General features: G+C 39.4%; 1 long non-coding RNA gene across 4 annotated transcripts in view; it reads left to right on the top strand.

Annotated features, from left to right (window-relative positions):
• LOC125449042 (uncharacterized) overlaps positions 1-12377 on the top strand; it is a 61319-nt gene extending 48942 nt beyond the window's left edge. For 2 of the 4 annotated variants that reach the window (XR_007246801.2, XR_007246800.2), the window contains exon 5: positions 9952-12377. This is a non-coding gene — a long non-coding RNA (uncharacterized LOC125449042). The remainder of the gene's footprint in view (positions 1-9951) is intronic. The other 2 variants (XR_009443145.1, XR_009443144.1) reach the window with 1 other exon arrangement.
• The last annotated feature ends 6291 nt before the right edge of the window (positions 12378-18668 follow it).

The following is an 18668-nucleotide window of genomic DNA, read 5'->3' as shown; positions in this document are numbered from 1 at the left end:
CTGGCATTGTCAAGCGCTGACGTGAAATTGTGTCCTTCAGGCTGTCATTCATTTTCTCCTTGGATCCAATGTGGTGTACCATTTTTGGATGGGGATTTCAGCAGCTTTAAGTCATGTCCTTGAAACATGGTCTGTGCCTGTCCACTGAACAGCTGTGTTTCTCATTTTCAGCTGATCATGTGTTCAGCAACGGGAGAAAGTCCCTCAAGCCTTCAATTCGTTCATAAGATGATGGTGTTGCTGGCCAGTCAGCGTTTATAGCCCATCTCTAATTGCCCAGAGGGCAGTTAAGAGTCAGCTACATTGCTGTGGGTCTGGAGTCACATGTAGGCTAGACCAGGTAAAGATGGAAGTTTCCTTCCCTAAAGGACATTAGTGAATCAGATTGGTTTTTTGATAATTGACATTGGATTTACAGTCGTCATTAGATTCTTAATTCCAGATATTTATTGAATTTCAGATTCCACTATCTTCAATGGCTGGATTCGAACCCGGGTCCCCAGAGCGTTATCTGGGTCTCTGGATTAACAGTCTCATGATAATACCACAAGGCCATTGCCTCCCTCATCAGTGAACCCAGAGAAGTATTGCTGAAAAAGATGAGGCATATAACTTGTCAATGGGTTTCTGACCAACTCCTGTTATGAAAAGCTAGTTGGAGGTGCTGGATTTGCTGGAGGTTGTGCAGTGATCTGCTGCACACATTTAGGGAGAACTGAGGATTTGGTAACCCAATTCTGAATGATGCATGGCCTATAGTTACAGAGCATCTGAGTCTGCAGTCTGAACAACAAATGGAGCAGAGGCTGTAGAGAGAAGAAGAACATAAAGTGTGTGTGCGCGTGCATGTGGAAAGGGTTCTGTTATATCCACCCGCCTTTTCCAACAGCAGCTTACTACACTACACTAAACCCAGGAGCAGAGGTGAAGTGACGTTGAATCAAAAGGAGATGTTCACAGTAAGATGTTACCTCCTTTAACACAACGTGGTGATAGTAATTTCCACAGGTTAGCAACCCATTAAGAGAAGTAATTTCTCCCCACTCCTGTTTTAAATCTGCTCCGCCTTAACATAAAGCTATGATTATTTGTCTAGGTTGCCTCACATGAGGAAATATCCACTCCACATCTACATTGTCAATCACCTTTAGCATCTCATGCACCCCAGGGCGATTTCATCTCATTCATCTGAGCTACATAAGAGTATAGACCTGAACTGCTCAATCTCTCTTCATAAGGCAAACTTCTCCAGTGGAATCAATGTAGTGAAGCAGCTCTGAACTGCTTCCAATGCAACTATGTCCCTACTCGCACCAGGGCACCGAAGCTATACACAGTATTCCAGTTGTGGTCTCAGTAATGTCTTGCACAGTTGCATCATACTTCCTTACTTTTATACTCAGAAATAAACACAAAATTCCGTTTGCCTTTCTCATGCAGGATTGTCAGGTTTAATGAGTTTCCTGTGATATACCTGAGGACACCCAGATCCCTCTGTAGTTAAGTACTTTGAAGTTTCTCTCCATCTAGAAAATAAATCCTTTCTATTCCTCTGACTAAAATGGATTTCATACTCATCCTTTTTTAAATTGCATCTGCCGAATGTTGACCCATTTACCTAAGTTATGCATATCCATTTGTAAATTTCTTGTGTCTTCTTCGCAATATATTTTCATATATATTTAGTGTCATCTAAAAGTTTAGCTATAGTATTTTCTAGCCCCTCATCCAAGTAATGAGGCAGTGTGCAGGAAGACCTGAACAACATTCTGCTGTTAAAGTGACGATAATATTTATGCAACAGCATATCCACAGTTAAAAAAAAGTTAATTTAGCATCTCAAACTAGTTTCACAGGAATATGAGAAACCCATTCCACCCATCCAAACTACTTGGCAAGAAGAGGGATTGTACATTCAGTCCTGCCAGCCTGTTACACGGCAAGAGAATGTGTTTTGTCAGCATGACAAACTATTAAAGTAGTGCAGTGGGAATCCTATCAGGTCCTTAAGCCTGTTTCATGGGACCTAGGGGAAGGCATTTAGCAACTCCAGCTGCTACGTAGGAATAGGAGATGGCCATTAAACCTCCTGAAGTCAGTTATGAAGGAACAAATAATTCTCCAAATTGAGCAGAGACTGCACAGATAGATTGCTTCACTTAATTCTCATAACTTTGTTGTTTGTGGTATACCCGTGTCACTTTGTATATGTTCTAATCATCGTGTTCTGAGATGTTATGACACAGCATTCAAACGGGAGAAAGAGGTTGGGAAGGCAAGCCCAAGCCTCCTTGGCCCAGATGTAGGGTCATTACCTCAGTGCCACGTTAGCCTTAACACACGTTACCGTGAAATAATTTGCTGGTGGTGAGATGGGAAAGTGAGTGGCAGGTGCCAAGTCCCAAAGGGGCATTTTTCATTCATGAGAATACAGACTAATGTTCTTTATGAAGGGCAGAAAGTGGTGCAAATGGTTAACTGTTTCAGAGTGAAGGTATTCCACCTGCTGTGGAGAATGTCAAGAAATGTTTCTGAAGAAATGATTGTCAAGAAATACAGTGTCAGACAGTAACTGCACATTATTGTGGAGAGAGTTCATTCAGAGCTTGCACCCATCTCTCAATTGACATGTAGGCTCTGCAGAGGGACAGAGATTATTGGGGATCACCTATCCTGGGAAATAATAGCATTGAACTTATCAGCAGTGTTTGTTTTGCGCATATTGACTGATCTTTTGTAACCCTTAATTTTCATTGCAATTATATGTTATTCTTTCACAGTGCCACAGATTAAACACACTCACTACACTCTCCTCATGTTAGGGATTCATCTGGTGAAACTCATTCAAGTAGATATTTGGTACGAAAGAGCCCCCTCATTTATTTTTATGGAGCTTTCACTCTGCAACTTGTGTTTCAATTGGTCATCACAATTTTATTAATGTATTTTCTCACAAAGGAGAAATTTTTATTCAATAACACAAATGCTGTTTCTGTAAGAGCCTACCATTTTTATCCCTGTACTTGAAATACTTTACAATGAAGGACAACGCAGCATTTACTGTCCAAATTATTTGCTGCCTCTTATGAATTGTTCATAACAAGGGACATACATGTCCTTTAGGACAACAGTACTTGCCAACCTTCCACGATTCAATAACGGTAAATGAGAAGGATTGTACTTTTAATCCACATCGAAATCGTCTGTGTGCCATGCGAAACCTGTGGAACAAATAACTGATGCAAATGGCACTCCATGCATATTAGCCTTGAGTTCAGAGAATTATGCTGCTGTCTATTCCCTCAATATTTCAATTCTCAAAACATGCAGTAAACTCTGCCTTGTCAACCACCACACTGTACCCGCCACCTGCTTACCCATGGGCTCCAACATTTTTCACTGACCTGGGCGCAGTCATATCAAAGGTCTTCTGAAAATTCAGATATACTGCTCACTGTCATTTGTCGATATCACAATTAACATCCTCCACAATCTCCATCAGGTTTATGAAAGATGATTTCCATTTTCTGAATCAAGTTTGACTCACAAATTATATCATTCCTCACCAGCGTGTAGTTATCACATTCCTCATAAAGATTCTGATATTTTCCTCATGAGTCAAACTATTCACTTTTTCAATTCATCATTTGTCCATCTCTCTTTATATTCGTATTTACACCATTCTTAAGTAACTCACTTTCTGCTTCCTTATCTGCACTTTTTCGGGTTCACTTTCAACCCAAGCTCCTTTATCATTTACAACAGCTCATTCACAAGCTGGTAATATTTCGTTCTCTAGTAAATGGTTCCACTTGGCTTTTTAACTGGCAAAATTAGGGAGATACAAGTGGTAGCGACTCATTGAAGCTCTCCCTTAGTTACCAGACTCTGGATTATTTTCTCTGCTTCCTTCTTTTTGGTAAACATATATTATTTCTTTGGCTTCACTTCTGGTCCTTGAATGCAACCATCCCCCTGCATCCTCCCACAATCAGGTTTAGTTTTGTCTGCATGTGATGCAAACTTCAAAGAATTATGTACCCAATCTCTTTGGTGCTTCCCATCCAGGCTACACATTAATTAAGTCCTGCCTTTCTTAGTTTTACAAAAAGGCAATATTTCATATTCATCAGTTTAAAGTCCATCTGCCATTTTTAAAACCATTTAACAATTTGAAGGAACCTGCTTGGTGATCTCAGAAAGCCATCTTTACTGTCCACTAAAAGATAACAAAGTGTGAAGCTGGATGAACACAGCAGGCCAAGCAGCATCTTAGGTGCACGAAAGCTGATGTTTCGGGCCTAGATCCTTCATCAGAGGCTCTGATGAAGGGTCTAGGCCCGAAACGTCAGCTTTTGTGCTCCTGAGATGCTGCTTGGCCTGCTGTGTTCATCCAGCTTCACACTTTATTATCTTGGATTCTGCAGCATCTGCAGTTCCCATTATCTCTATTTACTGTCCATTATGCCTGAATTTTTGGTATCATCTGAAAACTTATTAACAGTGCATTCTATATTCTCATCCTAATCATTTGTGCAAATGATATTAAAATGTGTATCCAACAGTGATCACTGGAGAACACATTTGATAACAGGTCTCCAATCTGAAATAACAATCCTACACCCTCACCTCTGTTTCCTGTTATTAAGCCAATTTTATATCCAATTGGCAAGGCACCCCTAAATCCCATGTGATCTAAATTTACGAATTAGTCTACCATGTGAACCTTTTGTCAACCTCTTTATTAAAGTCCAAGTGAACAACAACTGCCTGCCCTTATCAATCTTTTTAGCTACTTCCTCATTAACACCAATCAAGCTTTTCAGGCATGATTTCCCTCGCAGAAAACCACATTCACTGCCCCTAATCAATCCCTACCTCTCCAAGTACATTTATATCCCATTTTTAAAAAATCACCGTGAATAACGCACCCATCACCAAAGAAACCGACACTCATATCTGTAATTTCTTGGTTTCTCGTTCTTGAATAAAGCTGCCCCCTTCATCTGTTAGAAATGATTCATTTATTTCTGCAAGGGGTCTTGTAATTTCTTCCCTAACAGTTCTAGAATTCACTAGATCATGTCACTGAGGTTTACCCATCTTTATATTTTCTAATACCTCCAAAGCTTCCTCATCTGTAATGTGAACCGTTCACAAATCATCAGTATTTATTTCCCTGCATTCTCTAAATTCCATTTATTTCATCACAGGAAGAAAAGAACTGGAGGAATAATTCCCTTTTATGTCTCTGCCATGTTCTGAGGCTCAAGGCAAAGGCGACCTCTTTGATATTTAGGGGCCCATACTCTTTCTCTATTTGTCCAGTTGCTCGTAATGTATTTATATAATCTCTTTGGATTGTCCCTTTTTTTTGTTTTCCCAATTTCCTTCTTAAGATTGCCTCTACACTTTTTATATTGTTCAGGAGATTAACTTGAAACCAATTCTCTATGTCTAATATATCATTATTTTCTTATCCTTGAATAGAAACTCAATACCTTTATTCATTGATTGTTGCCAAATCTCACCACGCTCATCTTTCAGTCTAACATAAAAATAATTATTCAAAACTCTCATCATCACACTTTTGAAAGACACCCACTTCTCAGACATACTTTACCTGCAAACATTCTACACCAGTCAATTCTTGAAAGTTATTCTCGAATCCCATTGAAATGTGCCTTTGTCCAATTATCCAAGATGTTAGAACATACTTGTTCCTCAGCTTCCCTATGATTACTGGGAGGCTTATTATATAATCCCCTCAAGGTGATTATTCCTTTCTTATTACCGATTTCAAATGATATATTTTGACACTAACATTTTTCAGAAATATCCTTTGTAATTACAGCAGGAATGTTTTCCTTCATGAAAAACACCTTTTCACCTTCTATTGCCTCCCATTCTATCCTTTCTATAGTATTTAAAGAATGGAACATTGAGCTGCCTCTCCTGAATATCTCTCACCCAAGTTTCTGTAATATCTACAAGGTCCCATTCACATCTTCCCTAACATTCCCGGAGATCATCAGCCTAACCTCTAAAACCCTCTTTTGTTTAAAAAAAAATGCAGTTTAATTCTTCAGAGATCCGTCATTCTCTGACAGTCCCTTGTCTCACTTTTCGAATTAACTTGTTCTTTTCAGACACAAAACCGTCGCTATTTGTCTTTCAGTTCACACTTCTACTTAGTCTTGCACCACCTCCCATTGCTCTCCAAAAACACTTTACAGATTCCCTTCATAGAAGGAGCAAACAGAGCGAGAGGTGAACAAATTAGAAAAGTCTGTGACTTTTTGGTGAAATGTAAGACCCTACAGCAAATGATGTCTGGATTACAATTGCTTTATTGAGGCCTCGTGTACTTTGTAACTCTTTCTTGATGCCATAACACTTCGGAAATGTTGTTCACATGCAGAAAATGTACACTGGTGACAACCACTGAGTTGTTTGCTTTTGTCACCCACAACTAGTCACACTGACACAAATCAACACTAAAATTTCAGCAATTCTAATTGTGAATGCACTTGCTAATTACAGCCTATCAACATCAAATCTGCCCTATTTCTTGAAGAAAGCTGCAGTCTAAGTACCAGCGACAATGATCGTTTTTGCGATGAATTTAATTTCTGAACATTACAGCAACCTCTTTTGCAATCCTTCATTTTAAGACAGTCACTTTCCCATTCATGTTCACAATCAAAAATGCAATCACATTGGCATTTACAAGGGCAAGGAATGCAAGTGAGTGAGAGAAAGAAGATAACAAACGTGGGAGAGCAAGAAAGAGGGAGTCAGTGAAAACTGAGGGAACATTGCAAAGTTGGAACTGAGCAAAATATAAGTCAAGATCAAGAGAATTATTAGGAGAAAATGAAAGTGTGTCGAGCAAGAGAGTGCAAGAAACATATATGCAACACCTATGGATATGATGAAATTACAAAACTCAGCGCAGTGGATTAAACTGAACCTATTAGTGTTTGAATAGCAGGTTAATATATAATTTTTTTAAAAAATAAGAAAACTGGCAAAATGGTACCAATTATTACATGCTGAACTCAAAGCAAAAATCGGCAGGTAATGGTTCAGTTGTGTAGTACATTGTAAAATCAGACGTGGAGTATTGTAAAAGCCATTAACTTTCTTACTTAAGGGAACTTATAAATGTGATGAAAACAAATCAGAGATGATTTACTCAATTAACACCTGGAACGTGTGTTTGGAAATTTTTTAAATACAAGGCTCAATTATGTCAAAGATGTGAACTAATGTAAATGCAAGCATTCTTGAGACTAGACACAGCGAATGTGGAAAACATATTTTATGGAGAACTGTATGGAATCAGAGACTGTCCAAAAATATACCTGTTTTCCCAATTGTGATAGTGACAGGAGAAGTGTTTTGCACGGCGTTTTTATTGGAATTTTCCTTCTCTAAAACCGGTGGAAACCGAGACTTGGAATGTTTCTAATGTATGGTAAGCATTTTTTAATCATGATACGTAGACATGTCGAATCGTCTGATCAATCATGATCTTATTCAAAGCAGGGGAGGAAACGTAGGGCACATGGTATATGCTCCTCAGCTATATGACTGGATGTACACGTGTATGTGTATAAAAATGTAAAACAACATAACGGGAAATGTGTGGATAACCTGGGAATTGAAAAAAAGACATGTTAACAATGTTAAGACAACTAAAATATTTCCAGCAGTTTACACTTATATGTAATGATTTTGGACAGAGAATTTTGAAGCGTTGTGGAATGTCGTAGAGAAAATGTATGTTACAGAATGAGGGAATATTTTAGATCTGGAGAAGATTACAAAGGTTGAAATGGTCCAGGACGAGCAGGAGATGTGGCATAAGTTGGGGTTACACTTGTAGGGTTTGGAGAAACATGCAGAGTAAAGGAAAATTAAAAGTGATAGCGCTTAAAGAGGGACGGATAACTGTAATTGGTGGCAAAGATGAAGCCGCACGGTAGCACAGTGGTTAGCACTGCTAACTCACAATGCTACAGATGTGGGTTTGCTTCCAGCCTCTGGCGAATGTCTGTGTGGGGTTTGCACGTTCTCCCCATGTTTGCGTGGCTTTCTTCCCACAGTCCAAGGATATGCCGGTTAGGTTGTTTTGGCTATGCTAAATTGCCTGTAGTGTTCAGGAAGGTATGCATTAGTTGGGTTATCGGGGAATGTGCCTGCGTGGGACCCTCTGAAGTTTGATGTGGACTTATTGGGCCGAAGGGCCTGTTTCCACATGGTAGGGATACTGTGAAAGCTGTAGGGCGTGATGGATGAGGGAATTCACAGCAATCATTTGTCGAACAGGAGCAGAGTGGAGACACAACTTATTGCTGTTGGGGAGAGATATATCTGTTAGAGGATGTGACAGTATCGAAAAAAAAATGATGAATTGGGAAAATCGCCTGTCTGGTTCAACTTTTGAACATTATTTTCATTTACTTTGGAATGATGTCAATTTATTTGTCTTTTAATCAATGCAATAACTAATGTCAGTGGATATCTCAGTGTATCCTTTAGTTGTTTTCTGAACATAGACTGAGTTATCACGTAAATAAATGTGTTTGTGCAGCAACTTAAGTTACGTAGCATGTATGCAAAGTTTTCAAATACATAAGCTGATTGGCGATTTAATAAATCATCAACATTGAAAAAATATAAAATGTAGGTGAACCACAGAAGTATAAAGCTGCCGGATATTGTGAAGAGCAAAATGATAGACTTCCTTCTGCTCTCAGTTTCAGAGTCTCTCTTGCTGTTACACTTGAGCCGTTTGCGAATTCGACTGACCAATAAAATGTTCCTGACTGTCACACCATTGAGAAATAGAATTAAACCAAATGGTATCAAAGGTGTTAAAATCTTTTCAAACTTCCGAAATCCGATCCATCTCGAGTCAGTAAAATAGCTTGGCTTATTAGAACAGCGCCAAGGTACGTTGTTGATTATCCTTCGAGGTTTAAACCTAAAGTATATTGGAATGTTTTTCAAACAGAGAAGTATCCCGGTTATTAGGAGAATCGCTGTGGCAGCTTTCTTGGTGCAATATTTAGATTTCAGCTTTGGGCTACAAATGGCAATGCATCGATCAAAAGTGAAAGCGACAGTGAACCAGACAGAACAGTCTGTGGCAGCACGGAGCAGTACATAGCGAACACTGCACACAGGAGTGATTTTCAGGAAATTTAATGGGAAATAATAATCATTGATTCGATTCAGTACGACCTCAGTGATGATGACGAGGAGATCTGCAGTTGCCATGGCCACGAGGTAGCAAGTGGTGCAGGTGGATAGTCCACATTTTCCCCGTGACAGGATGAGGACTGCAACTAAATTAACTGTAATCGAGATAAGCAAAATGCATTTCGTAAGTGTTGAAAGACATTTTCTGTTCCTAAGCCATGATTAAGAATTTTACCTCCAGCAATATATGTGCTTGGTTTCATCACCAAATTTAAAGAAAAGGAGGTGGAGTCAACTGTGAGAGATTGGAAATTTGATTCATAATTGCTGACTATAATTCTCCATTTCTAAACAGTAAAGACTTTATTTCTGGTATATATATGCATAAATACAATAGGAGAGGATGAATAGACTCAGCAATGAACTCGGTCTGACTGAAATCGACACACTTCCAAGATTTTATGTTTAAGATGGCAGCCGATAAAAGATTACTCCTAACAGTATGACGACATGTTGAAGATGCATGAAAGAGCCATTGATTTTATTAAACCTTCCTGGGAAATTAATCACATCCAGTAGTATTGGCATGACCCTATAACATACTATATTTAGTTTCGTTTTGCATACTTTCAATTAAAGCAAAATGATTGAATAATATGTTCCTTCTATGCCTGCTCTTACGGTTGAGCGTTCATTATCAGATTTCAGGTCATAAGAAACAAATTTTTCGTTCTATTCTAGGATACACAAATGCAGAAAATCCACAATATGGACCCTTGAAAATGTAAGATTTCTACAACTGGAGTTATTGAGAAGATACGCGCGACTATCATCAACATCGAAAAAATACAAAACGTAGATGAACCACAGAAGTATGAAGCTACCGGATATTGTAAAGAGCAAAATGATAGACTTCCTTCTGCTCTCAGTTTCAGAGTCTATCTTGCTGTTACACTTGAGTCGTTTGCGAATTCGACTGACCAATAAAATGTTCCTGACTGTCACACCATTGAGAAATAGAATTAAACCAAATGGTATCAAAGGTGTTAAAATCTTTTCAAATGTCCGAAATCCAATCCATCTCGAGTCAGTAAAATAGCTTGGCTTATTAGAACAGCTTTCCCAATCCCAAGTTCTCTCCTTAAAAAAAAACTGCCAATGTGTGAAATAATGCTTGTGACAATCCGGAGTGGTTAGTTTATGGAGTTGCTAACACAGAGTATAGTTGTGATCAGGTATGTTTTCGAATTAGAGTGATAGGGAGTAAATTTGGCAACAATGGCAGGATATGTTAATTGCCTTAGATGAGCTGAAATAGATGAAAGTTAACGTGGATCAGGTAGTCACATATGACCGACTTGCACCGAGTATATCATTCCTGTGCTCTCAATTCTGGGATTTGAGCAGAACAGCACTACCTTAGATGCATTTTTAATCGTAATAAATGTGCATTATATGCAATGACATGTTTAAAATCCATTGATTCTCAGGATAAACAATGTCCCCTATTACTACATTTTACCAGCGACGGACCCGTCATCACATCAAGCACATACCGGTGAAAACGGATGCTTACTGGAATTAGAAAAAAATACGCATTGCTGGAAATGTTCAGCAAGCTTATGAGCATCTGTGGAGTGAAAATGGAGTTAACTGGACAGCCACAGTCACTGTCAGTCTTACTGATGTTATCCGGCAATGTCCATTCTTATTTTAGTAATCACTTCCCTCCGAGCAAATGTTGCTCCTCTTCAACAGTGACCAACATTTCACAAAATGCGACGACTTTACAACTGAAGGTGCATGCAAAATTGGAATAGTTGGTACAACAGACTTTCAACGTACACTCAAAGTATTGCTATTCATTGAGTGGTACGCACAGTTTGTGCAGAACGGCCATCTATCGAATCGCAACAGCGTAGAGATTTTATGAAGCGAAAGGAGACTCTTCAGTTCATAATGTGTGCACATGGTCTTCAAATATAAAAGTATTTACCGGTACTATTGCCTCCCTTTCTGATTTTTTGTTTTAAACAAACAAGCCCTAATTTGTAAGATTAGTACCCAGAAAGCAATACGTAGTTTGTGAATAACTGCTTCAGTAACTCACCAAGAACTCCAATAACGGCAAGAATTAGATAGTATATTTTCCGAACAATTTGAATTGGAAGATGCATTGTTTTTGCGTGAAGTTTCTTGTCCTTGTCTGCTCTGGACCAATTATGAATTAAGCTCTGAGCTAATGTATTCATAATACATTGTCTTTAAATATTCACACACGTCTACTGGGAATTTGTGGATGCAAAATGATTCGTGTTTTAAAATTATTCCTTGAATAAGCAATTTACTGATGACGTGTTAATTCCAAGATGTAAATGTAATTTTGGTGCTGACTTAATTGTACTCAACCACCCTGCCCTCTTGAAAGCCAACGCAAATCCCTTCGAAAAACAAAATGACGTTAAAGCTTGCTTTAAATTGCACTGGAAATGTTGGGTCATGCATTCTGTTTGATGAACTTTAGCTCTTCCAACTCACTGGGTCCCCATACTGGAACAAATGATATTTGTGCAGTGTTTTCATTGATTTTCACAAGCCTATGCTCGGCAGTCATTTTTATGAAGGGGTAGTGAAGTCGAAACATTGTCTGTGCTTTCCCTTCACAGGTGGTGCCAAGCCTGGTGTGTTTCACGAGCAATTTCTCTTCTGATAAATTATCAAGTGTTTTCTTTGTCAGTTGAGTTCCCTTTTTTCTGGTTGTTTCTTTCTGTTAATCAGGTGTTTCATATTCTGCCACTGACAGTATTTCAGGTGATATTGCTCCTTTTTTGGCTGTTATATTTACTCAAAGGGCCTAAATAATAATGAGGAGACTTATTCTAATCTTTCAGGCAGCAAGTCAGCCAGATGTTCTGACGATTCCTAAAACACACAGCTGTTTCTGACGTAGTGTCTCGGCCCGAAATGTCAGCTTTCCTGCTCCTCTGATGCTGCTTGGCCTGCTGTGTTTATCCAGCTCTACACCTTGTTGTCTCAGATTCTCCAGCATCTGCCGTTCCTACTATCTCTGTTGGTATGAACTTCTGTTTTGTTCTTCCTTTTCCCTTTTAAAAACAGAGAATAATTTATACATTGGAATGTTCGGGACAGGGAATTCAGTTGCACATCTCTGGTGACAACATGTTATGTTCGGCGATAATTGGAACTGCAGATGCTGGAGAATCCGACATAAGAAGGTGCAGAGCTGGATGAACACCGCAGGCCAAACAGCATCCTAGGAGCAGGAAAGCTGATGTTTCGGTGAAGGGTCTAGACCCGAAACGTCAGTCTTCCTGCCTCTTGGATGCTACTTGGCCTGCTCTTTTCATGCAGCTTTACACCCTTTTATCACGTTAATGTTTGGCCACTGCTCTCTTCCACACTTTCCTGCAAATCCAGACACATTCCAACAATACCTGTCTCCCGCTTGATTTACACTAGTGACTGAGCCAGTCTATACGTCCCTATGGGTCTGTTCCAGAGATATATTGATGTATTCCTTGCAGTTTCACCAGCATTTGCATAGTTTGATCAATTTCCCTGAGGATTCATCAATAAACCATGAACCGTCCCCATAAGACATGTTTCTTGAAGGTTTTCCTTTTTGGTGAAAATCTGTGATTCACAGTGAATGTCACTTGCATATAAAGGCTACTTCTCTTGGTACAAACTAAGCCGTCCCCCGCCACTCCCTCATCTGAGTTCCCTCTGTCATTAGTCATCCTTGAACTGGTCAGACTTCTGCATTGTTAAATATCCAATAATTGGCAAAACATCAACTGCTTGTCTGTGCCATTTGAGTAGTTTTCTAACGTGTAATGCACACTGCATAGTTTTCTGATTCCATGTACTCGTCTCATGGACTCACATGTTTCAGGCACGCTCTTCAGGCAAGTGCCTTATGAATGAGTCATGTAGCAGCACGACACACCTCAACTCCGACTAACGCAAATCTGCATGCTTTTGTGAACATGCCGGTTTGGTGATTTTCCTTGGGGAATGAACGTATTAAACAAATGACTCAATTCCCTCCATCTGCAAAATGCCTAATAACTGCAAACTCATGTCGATTCTATGTGCCCTAATTGGTACCACGAAGTTAGTCGTGTCAAATAACAAATCCTCAATGTCACATCAAAATCCACTTCTTAGGTATGCGGTTATAGCAGCTAATAAACCCACAACGCTCCGGGCAACTCTACGAGACATTCATGAGAAATTGCCTGGATTATTGCATGCAGTTTGGTTCCTCTTAGTTGAAGGATATATTCTTCATGGGCGCGGTTCAGTGAGGGGACACCTGAAATGATCCAGAGATCAAGAGTTATGTTCTAAGGAGGGGTTGAACAGTTCAGGCCCATATTGCCTGCAGGTTAAAAACATGAAAGCTGTAAGAAGTTGGGGATATAAGATGCTGAAGGATATTGGCAAGTAGATGCAGAATCGATGTTTCCTCATATGATGCAATGTGAAAGGGACTTGATAAGTTCAGAGTATGGTTCTTCAGATTTCAAAAAGTGTTGAGGATAACGAATATTTGTTAGTAGTTTTAAAACAGAGAAAGAATTGTGAATATGTGGATCTCACTGCTGTAGACCGGGGCAGATGCAGACACATTGAATCATACTACGGAGGGAATACAGAGATTTTTAATCAGCACTGGATTGAAGGTTTGGAAAAACTGGCAAAATAGCTGAATAATCATTGAGGTCGTATATCATTTTCGTATCAAACGGTGGTGCAAAATCCCTGTGATTTCAAGATTTTTCATTGGCGTGGTGCAGAGGCTCTTAGCCGTGTCTGACTCATGTCACATGTTTCTGCTCTCACTCTTTTCCCTCCCACACACAGCAACAGAAGGAAATGTCCCCCAAGCCCATCCTCACAGCCCACCAACATCCACGTTTAATAGATTGTGAGCCGCTGTTTCCATCACCTCCACCAGCATGCCGTGACCACGTATATATTCGCTACCTTTTGGGAGGCAATGTATCCCAGCACAACCTTGACCCTCCTCCTCAGCTCCCAATGCCACCCTGTGACATATTTGTTGTTTTTGGAACCATTAGTGTCAGTAATTCCTGATACTGAAATTATAGAGGTGTAGAGTGAGTGAAGCAGGCAGAATCTCCCAGTTGTTCTGTTCCTGAGTCTGAATCTCTCCCTCCGTTACTGAGGACCCAGTGTCCGGGAGATGGGCTGTGCCTGATTCCCCATGATTCCTGCTCTTTCTTCCTGGATAAAGTAACAACTGACAATTCAAAATCCGATGTCTGGTTCATGATTAGAACACAGAGAAATTCTGCCCCAAGTGAGAAGTATTTGAGAATCATTCCACACGGATTTCAGTAATTGTTTCACATTTCAACCTGATTAACTGATTTGATACACCCTTTGTGGTTATTTTAAGGTTTCTGAAAATGAATAACTCAAACAGTGGCAGAATTATGCAACATAGAAGTTCACAATGCTCGTATGTCCGAGGATCTCTGAATATATAGAGAACGCACTGCTTTCATTCTTCATCGATATGGAATGTGTTTTTTTTTGTCATGATGAATTTTGTACAATTAATTTCAATTTGAGTACCCGCTTCCAAATGCACATGTTATTCCTTGAAGAGTATCAATACATTTTCCAGCCGGAAATGGATCTTAAAAATTTACATTTCAAATTAGGACACTATTCAACACGCTACACTTAGACAGTAAAATTTAAGCATTCTTCTGTTTACATCAGGCATTGCCTCATTCATGTTGAAATTATGGCCTGGCACAGAACATTCTGAATAAGCCAGGCAATCTGAGACTGGAAAAAGTGCAGACTGTATGTGGTTCTTCTGAAGGGACATTGGGAAAATAACGAGGAACCTTCTCTGAGTGAACACATTGTGTTTCAATTGCAGTCTGGAGAAAAATAAGTTTACTTGCCCACATTGTAAGAGGTTTTTCGAATTGCAGGAATTCCCATCCGAGTTACTGAGCCCCTCGTTCGGCAGCAATACTCAGACTGCTGGCTTCAGAGATTGGGGCCCACGTCGAGTTCGAAGCAGCATTGCAAAACAGAAGCCAGAAAGATCTGATAATTTACTCCAAATAACTGATTCGAACCCAATGAATAATTACAGTCTATTCTGGGCACCACACTTAGACAAAGAAACCAATTATTAAAGACAGCACAGAAGACAATGACCAGAATGGTCTCAGATCTTTGGCGATGGAATTGCATGGGAAGATCTGGAAACTGGAATGCTGTCCCTATGGCGGGGGCAGTGGAGTTAAGATAAAGTTTTATGGAACTCTTCAAAGTGCTGAAGAAATTCTGGAATGAATTTGAATAGAATACTTTTAGAGAAGGTTGGAAACCAAAGGATGGAGAAGTGATAAATCAGTTAATAGGAAAACGAGAATATTGTTTTTGTTTTCAGAGAATTATGTTGATCTCAAATTTGTTGCCTTAAAGAGCGTTTAATGAAAGTTACGTTCTAATTTTGGGGGTGAATTTGAGTAAATACTTGATGTTGGGAGATGACAGGTCCACAGTGAATGTGCCAGTCTTTAAGTAGTATGTTGTGGCGTGACAGGTTGAATGGCCATATCGTGTTTGTGCATCTTTCTCTTGTTTTTTGAAGGACTGAATGTTCAAAACCTTATGATAACCACAAAACATTTAGTGAAAATGTGATTAATGGGGTACTTCAGAGATTGGTATTGGCACCCCAGCTATTCCCAATAAATGCTCCTGCGTAAAATAAATGAATGAAACAGAATAGCTGAATGGTTTCAATGATACAAACATGGGTGGAAGGATGAGCTGTGAAGAGGAGAGTTTTGTTCCAGTGTGATTTGGGCAATCTTAGAGGGCAATTCCACGCTAAAGCTTGTTAAATTGTGTCAAATACGAGATTATTCAGTTTGGCAGGGAAAAAAATGAAAGGCCGATTATTTCAAACAAATCATATTAACAGAAGCAAATATTTACCTGGATCTGTATTACTGCACATCAGTCACTGCAAGTAGGTATGCAGTTGCATTAGGCAGTATAATAACCAACGTGTGTTTTTGACATTCATAGAGATGATTCAAATACAGTAACAAGGACATCTTGCGCCAGTAATACAGGACACTGTTGAGCAGTTCTTCTCTCCAAAGGAGGTCGGATATTTTTGAAACAGAGGGAATGCAGCAAAGTTTTTATTTTCCAAATTGATTCCTTGGATTGAAGGACTGGTCTATGAGAAATGATTGAGATAATAGGGATTGCATTAATTAGAGTTTAGAAAAATGAACGTGGATCACAATAAAATATCCACCATGAGAATGAACATGTTCAGAGTGAAATGAGGAGAATTTTCTTCACCCAATGATTGGCCAAAACGTTACATGTTTGAAAGAAGTGGCTAAATATAGGCCTTTTGGCTGAACAGATCAATGGATATGAGTTCATGGCTGCAACTGGGAATTGGACTGGGTGATTGGCCATTATCATGATGAATGCTGGATTAGCTTCTATGTGGTGAATGTCGTGGTCCTGCTCCTATTTTTAGTTCTTCTATATATTAGAGCATTTCAACTCCTTTTTTGGGTCTGAAACGGTAGCATAACTGAGCATAAACGTAAAAAAAATGAATGCTTCCCCAAATGTGGCATCATCCAGCTGTGATCTCATCAGAAACCCAATATTAGACGAGCATCATCAGCCACTTGTTCATCCAAGAATAAATGCTGAGAATCATCCAGAATTGGAGACATTCTTTCTTGTTTCCGGTATTGAAGTGCTCATTAAAAAAAAGCAGCTGGGAGGTCAGGAAAGCAATAAGTGTGACACTCCGTTCTGTTCACTGACTGTTCATTTCTCCGTACAAATTTATGTCAGGAATGATTCTTCTCAACAGGCTGACAAGCAGTAAATATCCCACAGGAGTGATTCAAATGGCGTTTCACTCAGTGACAAACCTCCTCTGGAACAGATCTCAATCCTTTATGCCAATCTGTAACATTTGTTCAGCTTCTGGGTCAGTGAAATACAAGAAGTGTGTCTCCTGATGTACTTTTCCAAATATACAGATAGAGTAACATGCTAATTTTAAATGATTATCATGGTAACTGCATTTATTTGATTCCGTTGTCTCCGATTAAACTGACTGATGTTAAAGGCGGCATATTTACAGATGAAAACACTATTTGCCACATGCTGAATTTCGCTGACCACCAACAGTGCCTCAGCTCATCTTCTGCTGAAACCTTCATCCGTGCCTTTGTTCAGTCTGGAATTGAAATGGTCAAGTTGTCAGGCCTAAGTTGTTCATTGGAAGTTGCAAACACAATCTTCTTTGTTGATGGTTGGATTTTGTTTTTTTTGTAAAAAATACATGTAGGTGCATTTAAAATATTTACGAACTTCACTTTATCTATTGTGTTGAAACCTCAATTCTTCTTTTTTGTATCCACAGCCCAGTCAGGCAGTGGTTTGGCGTGGTAAGCTGCTAAGTGAATTGGTGTGGACTTTCAAAATCCCCTTCATGCCATCACGGCCGATAAGATATACATTGCCTATCCTGTTATATATCTTAATGTTGTGCAAAACTTGGCATTTTCTACAGCTGTATTAGTCACACATAACACATCCATACATGGAAATCAATTTCAACAAAAGGACACAAAATCTTTCAGCACTCAGTCTAATAGTAAGTTAGAAACCATGAAGAGCTGTCGCCAGAGCTTTGAAATTGTTAAAGCATTGGTTAATGTTTTCAGCTGATTAATTCAGAAATTTTCTCGCTGTTGAGACAGAGGTGTACTAAAACAAGACCACATTTCTGTACTTAAACTGATTACTATTTAATGCAAAGCAATAAATTCTAGCTGCAAGAAAATTACTACGAAATCATAGCCTGTAATTATATTATGTTCTTCTGGAGCCCACTTCAAAACAATGTTCCAAATAAGCATAGACATAGATGCAGGGAGACAAAATGCATTGTGAGTATTTTGGAACAGAGAGAAATTAAACAGGAAGGCGATACAATTGTTTCAGAGATAGTAGGAACTGAAGATGCTAGAGAATCTGAGAAAACAAGGAGCAGAGCTGGATGAACACAGCAAGCCAAGCAGCATCAGAGGAGCAGGAAGGCTGATGTTTCAGGCCTAAGCACTTCCTCAGAAAATGAATAAGTGTCTCGGCCCAAATCATCAGCCTTCCTGCTCCTTTGAAGATACTTGGCTTGCTGTGTTCATCCAGCTCGACACCTTGTGATCTCAGGAGATACACATAACGTGCTGAGACAATGACTTTTTGTACCAGTACTTTGCTGGTCTTGAGCATGTCTTCTGCAGATACTTTTTGTTTGCTTGTTTCTTTTGGGGGTGGCTCACTGGCTCAGTGGTTAGCACTGCAGCCTCACAGCGCCAGGGACCGAG

This window comes from Stegostoma tigrinum, chromosome 43 (assembly GCF_030684315.1).
Source record: "Stegostoma tigrinum isolate sSteTig4 chromosome 43, sSteTig4.hap1, whole genome shotgun sequence".
In the NCBI taxonomy this organism is placed as follows: Eukaryota; Metazoa; Chordata; class Chondrichthyes; order Orectolobiformes; family Stegostomatidae; genus Stegostoma; species Stegostoma tigrinum.
The sequence above is the reverse complement of the archived record's forward strand: the minus strand, read 5'-3'. Positions and strand labels throughout refer to the sequence as shown.